This window comes from Opisthocomus hoazin, chromosome 1 (assembly GCF_030867145.1).
Source record: "Opisthocomus hoazin isolate bOpiHoa1 chromosome 1, bOpiHoa1.hap1, whole genome shotgun sequence".
NCBI classification, from domain to species: domain Eukaryota; kingdom Metazoa; phylum Chordata; class Aves; order Opisthocomiformes; family Opisthocomidae; genus Opisthocomus; species Opisthocomus hoazin.
The window spans coordinates 112,183,437-112,195,204 of record NC_134414.1 but is presented as its reverse complement, the minus strand read 5'-3'; the positions used below and the strand labels follow the sequence as shown (position 1 = coordinate 112,195,204).

The following is an 11,768-nucleotide window of genomic DNA, read 5'->3' as shown; positions in this document are numbered from 1 at the left end:
AAAAGGAACAAATCCTCAGCCTCTGGAGGAGACTTCTGTCAGGCGTGAGGGAGAGATACCCCTTCAGTGACGATTTTGTATGCTATCATGGCAAGTGGACCAATATGGAAAGGGGTATTCAGTACTTGAGGGAATTAGCTGTGCGGGAGATGGTTTACTGTGACACAGACGATGAGCAGGTACCCACAGACCCAGATGAACTCCAGTGCTCACAATCCATGTGGAGGAAGTTTCTGCGGAGCGCACCCTCCTCATATGCCAACTCACTGGCAGTTGTAAACTGGAAAGGTAAGGAGGCACCAGCAGTGGATGAGGTGGCTGTCAGACTCCGGCAATATGAGGAAAGTCTCTCTTCCTCCCTTGTCTCAGCTGTGGAGAAACTGGCCCGAGAGGTCCGGCAAATGAAAGAGAGTAGGTCCTACTCCCCACCTGTATGGGCCCAAATCTCAGCTGTTAGGGGCAAGCGTTAGCCTGCTCAGGAGAGGGAATACAGAGGCTACACACCACAGGGCACCCTGTGGTTTTACCTGCGTGACCATGGAGAGGACATGAGGAAGTGGGATAGAAAACCCACCCTAAGTCTGGAGGAAAGAGTGCGTGAGTTGCGAGGTAAAAGAATCACCAAAGGGGATTCTGTTAGGAAAAATGCCGCTCCTGTTTCCAGCAGCCAGCTCTCCAGACCAGGTAGACAGTTTGACCTTGATTCCGATCCCCTGGAGGGGACCTCCAAGTCATTTTTACAGCGGATGAGCAGCAAATTCTCTGACGAGGATTAGAGGGGTCCTGCCTCCAGCCAGGTGGAGGAAAGGGACAACCGTGTTTATTGGACGGTGTGGATTTGGTGGCCTGGCACGTCAGATCCACAAGAGTATAAAGCTCTAGTGGACACTGGTGCACAGTGTACTTTAATGCCATCAGATTTCAAAGGGTCAGTGTCCATTTGCATTTCGGGAGTGACAGTGGGTTCCCAAGAGCTGAGTGTATTGGAGGCTGAAGTGAGCCTCACTGGGCAGGACTGGCAGAAGTACCCCATTGTAACTGACCCCGAGGCTCCATGCATCCTTGGTATAGACTATCTTAGGAGAGGGTATTTCAAGGACCCAAAGGGGTATCGGTGGGCTTTTGGCATTGCTGCTATGGAGATGGAAGAAATTAAACAGCTGTCCATTTTGACTGGTCTCTCGGAGGATCATTCCGTTGTGGGGTTGCTGAGGGTGGAAGAACAACAGGTGTCAACTGTGACCACAACGGTGCACCGGCGACAGTATCGTACCAGCCAAGACTCCCTTATCCCCATTCATCAGCTGATCCGTCAGTTGGAGAGTCAAGGAGCGATCAGCAAAACTCGCTCACCCTTTAATAGTCCCATATGGCCAGTGAGAAAATCTACTGGAGAGTGGAGACTGACAATAGACTACCGTGGCCTGAATGAAGTCACACTACCACTGAGTGCTGCAGTGCCAGACATGCTAGAACTTCAATATCAGCTGGAGTCAAAGGCAGCCAAGTGGTACGCTACAATTGACATCGCTAATGCATTCTTCTCCATCCCTTTGGCAGCAGAGTGCAGGCCACAGTTTGCTTTCACCTGGAGGGGCATCCAGTACATCTGGAATCGACTGCCCCAGAGGTGGAAACACAGTCCCACCATTGGCCATGGACTAATCCAGACTGCACTGGAAAAAGGTGAAGCTCCAGAACATCTGCAGTACATCGATGACATCATTGTATGGGAGGACACAGCGGAAGAAGTTTTTGAGAAAGGGGAGAAAATAGTTCAGATCCTTCTGGAAGCCAGTTTCGCCATTAAGCGAAGTGAAGTCAAGGGACCTGCACAAGAGATCCAGTTTTTGGGAATAAAATGGCAGGATGGGCGCCATCAAATCCCAAAGGATGTCATCAACAAAATTGCAGCTATGTCTCCACCAACCAGCAAAAAGGAAGCACAGGCCTTCCTGGGTGTTGTGGGTTTTTGGAGGATGCACATCCCAAATTACAGTACCACGTGACCTGGAAGAAGAATGATTTTGAATGGGTCCCTGAGCAACGACAGGCATTTGAGCAAATTAAACGGGAGATAGTTCAAGCCGTAGCCCTTGGTCCAGTCCGGTCAGGGCAAGATGTTAAAAATTTGCTCTACACCGCAGCCGGGGACAATGGCCCAACCTGGAGTCTCTGGCAGAAAGCACCAGGGGAGACTCGAGGTCGACCCCTGCGGTTCTGGAGCCGGGGATACAAAGGATCCGAGGCCCGCTATACTCCCACTGAAAAAGAGATTCTGGCAGCATATCAAGGCGTTCGAGCTGCTTCAGAATTGGCCGGCACTGAAGCACAGCTCCTCCTAGCTCCACGATTACCGGTCCTGGGCTGGATGTTCAAATAGAGGGTCCCCTCTACGCATCATGCCACCGATGCTACGTGGAGTAAGTGGGTCACGCTGATCACCCAGCGTGCCCGAATGGGAAACCCCAGTCGCCCAGGAATTCCGGAGGTAATCATGGACTGGCCAGAAGGCAAAGACTTTGGAGCATCGCCAGAGGAGGAGGTGGCATGTGCTGAAGAGGCCCCACTGTATAACCAGCTGCCACAAGATGAGAAACAGTATGCCCTGTTCACGGATGGGTCCTGTCGCATTGTGGGGAAGCAGTGGAGTTGGAAGGCTGCTATATGGAGCCCTACACGACAAGTCGTGGAAACGGCCGAAGGAGAAGGTGAGTCCAGCCAGTCTGCCGAGGTGAAAGCCATTCAGCTGGCTTTAGACATTGCCAGTCGAGAGAAGTGGCCAGTGCTCTATCTTTACACCGACTCTTGGATGGCGGCCAGTGCCTTGTGGGGGTGGCTGCAGCAATGGAAGAAGAACAACTGGCAGCGCATAGGCAAACCTATCTGGGCTGTCCCCTTGTGGCAAGATATTGCTGCCCGTCTGGAACAGTTGGTTGTAAAAGTCCGTCACGTGGACGCCCACGTCCGTAAGAGTCGGGCCACTGAAGAACATCAAAACAACCACCAGGTAGATCAGGCTGCTAAGATTGAAGTGGCTCAGGTGGATCTGGACTGGCAACATAAGTGTGAACTGTTTATAGCTCGGTGGGCCCATGACACCTCGGGCCACCAAGGAAGAGATGTGACATACAATTGGGGTTGTGACCGAGGGGTGGACTTGACCATGGACACCATCGCACAGGTTATCCATGAATGTGAAACGTGTGCTGCAATCAAGCAAGCCAAGCGGGTAAAGCCTCAGTGGTATGGAGGACGATGGCTAAAATATAAATATGGGGAGGCCTGGCAGATTGACTACATCACGCTGCCACAAACCCACCAAGGCAAGCGCTATGTGCTCACAATGGTGGAGGCCACCACCAGATGGCTGGAAACCTACCCTGTGCCCCATGCCACCACCCAGAATACCATCCTGGGCCTGGAAAAACAAGTCCTGTGGCGACATGGCACTCCTGAAAGAATGGAGTCGGACAACGGGACTCACTTTCGCAACAGCCTCACAGACAGCTGGGCCAAAGAACATGGTATCGAGTGGGTGTATCACATCCCCTACCATGCACCAGCCTCTGGAAAGATCAAGCAGTACAATGGGCTGCTAAAACCACTTTGAGTGCAATGGGGGGTGGGACTTTCAAAAATTGGGATACCCATTTAGCAAAGGCCACCTGGTTGGTTAACACCAGGGGATCCACCAACCGGGCTGGTCCTGCCCAGTCAAAACCTCAGCGCCCCGTAGAAGGAGATAAAGTCCCTGTAGTGCACATGCGGAACATGTTAGGGAAGACAGTTTGGGTTAGTCCTGCCTTGGGCAAAGGCAAGCCCGTCCACGGGATTGCCTTTGCTCAAGGACCTGGGTGTACCTGGTGGGTAATGCGGAAGGATGGGGAAGTCCGATGTGTACCTCATGGGGATTTGATTTTGGGGGAGAATAGTCCATAAATAAATTGTATAAAGTTAATTGTTAAATAACCCTGTCACTGTCTGTTATCACTGTTACAATTGTTATATTTTGTACCAGTAGTAGCATAGTAAGAATCATCCAGATTAAAGAAGGATGGACTTTTTTGATGAACCCTAGCAGAGCACAGCGATGATGGAACTGGACCTGGTTTTCAACAACTGGCATCCAGCAACTTCATAAAGATCAACATCTCCTGCACACTGTGGGCACGGGCCGCACCAGATACATCAGCCCTGAGCTCCGTATGCAGCAAGTGACCGCCCATCACCACACATCACCTCTCCTGCCACGGAAGACCATTACGACAGATGGAGCCCAAAGTCATGGATTTAATGAACTCAACGGACACTTTAGAGTGATGATCCATAGACTGAGGGAATGATATCTGGAGACAGGAGAAGTGGTGGTGATCACTGGACAATGGGGGACCTGGGCATGACGTAGATGGTGTGGAATAAGGGGTGGATAATGTCCTGGATTTGGCCAGGACAGAGTTAATTTTCACCGGACTCCAGGAAGGGGCACAGCCGGGGGGTGGGGGCTGACCCCACCTGGCCAGAGCCGGGTATTCCATACCATGTGACGTCACGCTGGGTTCGGGTGGAGGGGGCGGCGCGGCAGGAACTCACTTGCGGTTTGGGGGGCGCGGCGCCAGTCCTGTGCGGGAGAGCGGCTGTCTGGGTCGTGCGGTTTGTTGCTGTGTTTTCTCCTTATTTGTACCGTTGTTGTTCCTGTTTTTCCTCTGTTTGCTGTTCTGTTAAACTGCCCTTATCCCAACCCACCAGTTTCTGCCTGTTTCTTTTCATTCTCCTCCACACGCCGGCGGGGGGAGGGGCGGCTGCGTGGCGCTTTTGTTGCCGGCGGCAGCCAAAACCAAAACAGCCGGATATTCCCTACGTAACAAGTCCCTGACCATTCTGCCGGTACATGTTTGTAGGCAGTATGTCCGCAGATCCGATAATGACCCCTTTTTGCCTTAGTGCCATAAGCGAACGGTCCAGCTGTCTCCCTTGCAGATTGAAAACGAGTTGTGTCCTTGTCGCCAAAAGGGCTAAAGAACTCAGTGGGGCTGTCATTTATGCGATCAGTGCAGTACCAGGCACCAGAATCATTTTTCCACTCACACACTTGACTATAGGGGTAATAATTGGACCGCTGGAGGAAGGTTTCATTTTTGCTTGACCAGTATCCCTTAAATCCTCGATTGCGCCTGGCTTCATCAAGCCACATCCATATGTGGACACCTCTATCAACTAACTTACGGGTGAGCGTCCATTTGCACTTGCTTTCCGCAACATGGATCCCTCCCTGCTGACCACGGTTTAAACAATATTGCCCGACAGCTGGAAACTGAATTGGCCGTGTTCCGCTCTCACCCCAAGTGGCATTTGTTGTCTCACTGTAATTGCTCACAATCTGGGCTGGGGTTAGGGGTGTAGACGTCCATGGCCAGCTCGATAACCCCAGGGGTCCACCGCAGACCCAGCAGTGACTCAGGTTAAAAGTTCGACTTACAGCCATGGCTAACAACACAAACTCATTGTCCTTAAAGGGATCATAGGGATCAGTGGGAGGTGGAGGAACTGGTATTCTGTTGTGTCCATAGATACATCTCTGAACTAGTAGGATGAGAAATAACATGCGCATTCCGATTAAGTCGCAATTTGTGTCCGTTTTACTTCCTCTGGGAGAGTGTATCCGGGTTGGTTGCTCCTTCCTGGAAAATAAGAACAAAAACAAACTCGCTTCTCGGGTTAGAAGGAAGGAATAATAATCAACCTGCCAGGCCTCCCACAAACTCTTTCCTTCTCTCCAGTGCAGGGGGTTGTTTTCCGGGGGGTGTATGCTCAAATGGACATGACACTGTTCACAAGAGTATATACATGTTTTGCATTCCTCCCTGGTAACTGGCCACCATCGAGCTTGTGCCTCACGAAATAAATCATACCATTTCCATATGGAGGCCCTTTGGGCCACCCCGTCAGGGGGTGGGGTTCCCGTTAAAACTGCTTTGGTCACTTTAAATGGGTCCCAAAGGATTATGGGTTGCAGTCGGATAGTTTGTTCAGCCTCTTTCAAAGCCAGACTATCTACAAATAGGCCCTTTTCCCAAGTTGTGTATCTTTTTCCAGCATCTTTGAAACTATGTGAATAGAACCCGATGGGCCAAATGGGCCCCTCTGGTCCCTTTTGCAAAAAATAAATTGAGAGTCTGGTTCCATTTGATTTGGACTGGTTCCACTAGATGGATAGGTCCAAGGGATTGGTAGGCATTTGCCTCAAACACCAACAGCCGTAACGCCTCATTGTGGACCTGGGTCCACTCCCACTGGGCCTTTTTCCACAGTAAATCATATAAAGGTCTAGCAATAATCAAAAAGTTAGGGATATGTTTTCTCCAGAACATGAGTAGTCCTAACGCATGTTGTAGCTCTTTGATTTTGGCATTTTAATTAGCTCAAGGGAGGACAGAGTATCGGGGGGGGATACAAGTCCTTCCCCCCCTCCACCAGATTCCCAAAAATTTCACTTCACTAGCAGGAGCTTGGATCCTTTCGGGTGGAATGGTCAATCCTATGCTTTCTAAATGGGTGATAATGTCCCGCTGCGACTCCTTAACTTCCTCTGTCTGACTCCCTCCCACAAGCACATTGTCTATATACTGATAAATCTTCATCCCCGCTTGTATGGGGATCGTTTCTAATTCCTGCACTAGAGCATGGTGAGCTAATGCGGGGGAGTGCTTATAGCCCTGGGGAAGCCGGATGAAAGTGTACTGCTGTCCTTCCCAGGTGAAAGCAAAACGGCTCTGATCTTCAGATTGAAGGGGAACCATAAAGAACATATCCTTAACATCAATAGTTGCCAGAATCGGGTGCACGTGTTCCTGAATGGTGCTAATGAGCTCGGCAATGTTGGGCACAGCAGCGGTTAACGGTCCCGTATTAGCTTTCAAACGGCGGTAATCGACCGTTAACTGCCACTTTCCATTAGGTCTTCACACCGGCCAGACCGGGGAATTGTAAGGCGAGTGGGTGGGAACTACCACTCCTTGTTCCCGCAGCTTTGCCAGCACAGGGCTATGCCTGCCCTGGCTCCCAGCGGCAGCGGGAAGGGATTCATATTCGTTAATTTGGAAGGAGGGAGAGCAGGCGCCGCTTGTAGCAGACGCACCTCCGCGCTGGGGGTTTTAGCCAGTTGTCTAATTTGGGGGGGCACCGAAGGACCACGAATTTCCCTGGGTATCACGCCACTGTTTACCCTTTAAAACATCCATGCCTAAAAGGTTCATTTGGAAAGGTCCCACAGCTACCATGGTGTCCACAGGGTCTTCCTGCCCCGGCAGCCATAATGTCACCGGAGTCATGGGCACTGTCTGGGTTTTCCCCAAGGCGTTTGAAACTATCAGGCGTTTGGACGGGACCGAAATTCCACACCGTTCCGCCTCGACCCAGCTTAGTGCAGTAATTTGTGCTCCGGTGTCAATCAAAAAGGTTACTGGTCTCCTCTTTGGCCCTACCGCCACCGTAATCAATAAATCCCTTTTGTTATTGCAGGTGAGTTGTCTTACAAACATCCACCCTCCGCCTCCCCCCTCACCCTGGGGGGGCAGAGTATTTAGTTTCCCACCATCTTCTTCCCTATTTCATTCCACCCCCCCAGATCCACCATGGGTGGGGCACTAGGACCTGGCTCAAAACCGATTCCTCGCCCTGACCATCTCTGCACAAGCTGTTCCAGCTTCTTGGTCGGGAGTCCATCCATAAGGTCCCGGGGAATGCCCCTCTGAAGCCCTAACTTCCAGAGTCCCTGTCGATTCAGGGGCTTTTCTTTCCCGGACAGATCCAGGCTTCTCCCCGAGAAAGACAAATGTTTACTCCCTCTTTCTGCGGCTCGCAGGGCTCTGGTTTCAGCCCTTGGATATGGCTGTTTAACAGGTCCGTATCTCCTCCCATAGTTAATCAGCTTTTGGGCTATCTCCCTCCCATGGCCACACTTTCCTCCCTGGCCACCGACGGTCGGGGGTCACCCCCCCCTCCAGGACAGCTGCGGTTCTCTCCTCGCTGGGGGTGTTTTGAATTCTCCCCTGCAGCTGAATCCCTATGGGTTTCAGGGAATCAGGAAGCTCCCGTATTAGGGGAGTCATTCTTTCGGGGTCTGCCGGCAGCGGCATTGGGGAGCTCAGATTAGGCTTGAGCTCCCGGTCATACATCATCTGAAGGCAAGCCACTTTCTGCACACTTTCCAGTAACTGATCTGTTGTGCCCGTTATGGCCAGGGAATCCACCCTCTCCAGTGGATTCAACCCCCCTGCCCAGTACGCGGCCCTCTGAGTCAGCGACCACAGGGCTCGGCGACGCAGGTGGTTAAGAACACACCTGGGCCCCAGTACCCTTCCGCTTCCCTTTCCGACAACAAGATCCCGTTCCCCCCCCAACAGGGACACCCTCCAGACATATTCGGTTTCCGATTCTCTCACGGTTCTCGCAAAATCTTTTCACAGCTTTGCCAATTCTGTTGCCACAAAAGGGATTTCTTTGGTAATAACCCGGGGATGATTATCACCGTCGTCTTCATATACGAATTCCATTTTAACCAACGGGTACATGTGGGGGGGGGGCTGCCTGCGGTCTCTTTTGCTCCCTTCAAGTCCCCCTGGCGATAGATCGATCGTATCCCTTTCTCTGCCCGCGCTACTTCTGTTTCTGCCAAGGAGTCTGTGTCCCTCAAGAGCTGATTCTTTAACTCCTCCTTCAATATTACGTTTTGGCACCTCTCCTCCTCCAGCAGCCGCAACTGTTCCCGCAGTGTTTCTATCGCCGCTTGCAGAGAATCTACCACTGCCTCAGCCTTACCAGACCTCTGGTTCCTTTCCTCCACCGCAGCAGCCAAACTCGCTCCCAGCACCGCACAGATGATTGCTTTTCCCTTCCCCCTCTTTACTCTGGCTTCTTTTTGCAACACTTTCATTCTGTCTACCACACTCTGTAACCAAAACCAATGGTCCCTCGCCCAGCCCTGCCCCTGGAGCGAGGGGCGAGCTCGGTGAGCCTCTAGAAAGTCGTACAGTCTCTCTGCTTCCTCAGCCCGCACGGACACACAGTCACACGTGTCGGCTGCCTGCTGGGCAGCCATTTCTTACAAAGGGGATGTCATCCTGGGAGGGCCATGCTTTGAAATCCGAGCTTTCCCTATACATTCCCGGGAGGCCAAAACGTAAACTGAAGGACAAAATTCCCACAAAGTTCCTACAAAAATTCCTACAAAGGGGATATCATCCTGAGAAGGTCACACCTTAAAGTCCAAGTTTCCCCTATGTGCTCCCAGAAGGCCAAACTGTAAACTAATATACAAAGTTCCCACAAAGTTCCTTCCTACAAAGGCGATATCTTCCTGAGAGGGTCACACCTTAAAGTCCAAGTTTCCCCTATTCACTCCCAGGAGGCCAAACCATATATTAATACACAAGTCCGTGACAAGAGCAGTACAAAAGGAAACGAGAAACTGCCATTCACACCTTCCTCACACTTCATTCGCCCTAATTCACAGGCAATCACAGAGCGCACCGCAGCAAAGAGGCACAGCACGCTCGTTTCCAGGGATCCTGTCCGTGACGCCAATAGAAATGTCCCGATCCAATATCGGGGAGGTTTCGATGCGATCCCAGGAGACGACATTCAGACGCAAACAAAGTCATATGCCGTGCAACCCTGTAAACTTTATTTTCGGTGAACCGGGAATCAGAGGTCTGGCCGGGACGGCAGCAGGGGGGGAGGGCAGGGAGAAGACGAGACAGAAAAAAAAAGAAAGTTGGAAAAACCCCAGTGGGTGAGGAAAAGAAGTGCAGGGGGGATGGGATCAGTTACCACCACCACGGATTCGATGATGTCCAGCGATGTCCGGTCGGCTCAGTCTCTGTGCAGGCGTGGAGGCCTCGGCGAGGGCAGAGCCCAGCAGCGAGGCAGCGAGGAGGAGAGAAAGAGGGCAGTGAGGAGCACGTGCTGCTCTTTTATAGGGGCATTTGCGCATGCGCAGAGCATGTCCACATATGTGCAGTTCCTGCCATGCGTGCTGCCCACTTAGACAAGTCCGCTCTTACCCATCCACGCGCCACTGTGTGCGAAAGCGCTTTCCTGCAGGTCATTGTGGCGGTTTTTTCAGAGGCCAGGAAGAGACAACAATGGCAATGTCAAGACAAAACCAGTTTGTAGCGGTCTTCTACAAGTGGCTGTCTGACTCCAGCAATATGAAGAAAGTCTCTCTTCCTTCCTTGTCTCAGCTGTAGAGGAATTGTCCCAGAAGGTCCAGTCACTCAAAGAGAATGTGTCCTACTCCCCACCTGTACAGACCAGTGTCTCAGCTATTAGGAATGAGAGTTTCTCTGCTCAAGACAGAGGACAGAGAGTCTACCCACCATGGCCACCCTGTGGTTTTATCCGTGTGACCATGGAGAGGACATGAAGAAGTGAGATGGAAAACCCATCTCAACTATAGAAGCACGAGTGCATTAGTTGCAAGGTAAAACAATCACAAAAGGCGATTCTGTTAGGAAAAATGCAGCTGCAGTTTCCAGTGGACAGCTCTCCAGACAAAATTGACAGTTTGATCTTGATTCCAATCTCCTTGAAGGGATTTTTAAGTCATTTTTGGAGCAAGTGAATAGCTAAGTCCCTGACCAGGATTCGAGGGGACCTGCCTTCAGCCACGTAGAGGAAAGGGACAACTGGGTTTATTGGATGGTGTGGATTTGATGGCCTGGCACATAAGATCCACAGGAGTATAAAGCTTTCGTAGACACTGGTGCACAGTGTACTTTAATGCCATCAGATTTCAAAGGGTCAGAGTCCATCTGCATTTCTGGAGTGACAGCGGGATTCCAAAAGCTGACTCTGTTGGAGACTGAAGTGAGCCTCACTGGGCAGGACTGGCAGAAGCACCCCATTGTGACTGGCCCTGAGGCTCCATGCATCCTTTGTATAGACTGTCTTAGGAGAGGACATTTCAAGGACCCAAGGGGATATCGGTGGGCTTTTGGCATAGCTGCTATGGAGATGGAAGAAATTAAACAGCTGTCCATTTTGCCTGGTCTCTCGGAGGATCATTCCGTTGTGGGGTTGCGGAGGGTTGAAGAACAACAGGTGCCAATCGCGACCACACCAATGAACCAGAGACAGTATCACACCAGCCGAGACACCCTTATCCCCATTCATCAGCTGATCCGCCAGCTGGAGAGTCAAGGAGCGATCAGCAAAACTCGCTCACCCTTTAATAGTCCCATATGGCCAGTGAGAAAATCTACTGGAGAGTGGAGACTGACAATAGACTACCGTGGCCTGAATGAAGTCACACTACCACTGAGTGCTGCAGTGCCAGACATGCTAGAACTTCAATATCAGCTGGAGTCAAAGGCAGCCAAGTGGTACGCTACAATTGACATCGCTAATGCATTCTTCTCCATCCCTTTGGCAGCAGAGGGCAGGCCACAGTTTGCTTTCACCTGGAGGGGCATCCAGTACACCTGGAATCGACTGCCCCAGGGGTGGAAACACAGTCCCACCATTGGCCATGGACTAATCCAGACTGAACTGGAAAAGGGTGAAGCTCCAGAACATCTGCAGTACATCGATGACATCATTGTATGGGAGGACACAGCGGAGGAGGTTTTTGAGATAGGGGAGAAAATAGTTCAGATCCTTCTGAAAGCCGGTTTCACCATTAAGCGAAGTAAAGTCCAGGGACCTGCGCAAGAGATCCAGTTTTTGGGAATAAAATGGCAGGATGGGCGCCATCAAATCCCAAAGGA

At 51.3% G+C, this 11,768-nt stretch overlaps 1 pseudogene; it reads right to left on the bottom strand.

Annotated features, from left to right (window-relative positions):
- Nucleotides 1-7,582: 7,582 nt before the first annotated feature.
- LOC142360446 (uncharacterized) lies at nucleotides 7,583-9,100 on the bottom strand (annotated as a pseudogene).
- Nucleotides 9,101-11,768: the final 2,668 nt, after the last annotated feature.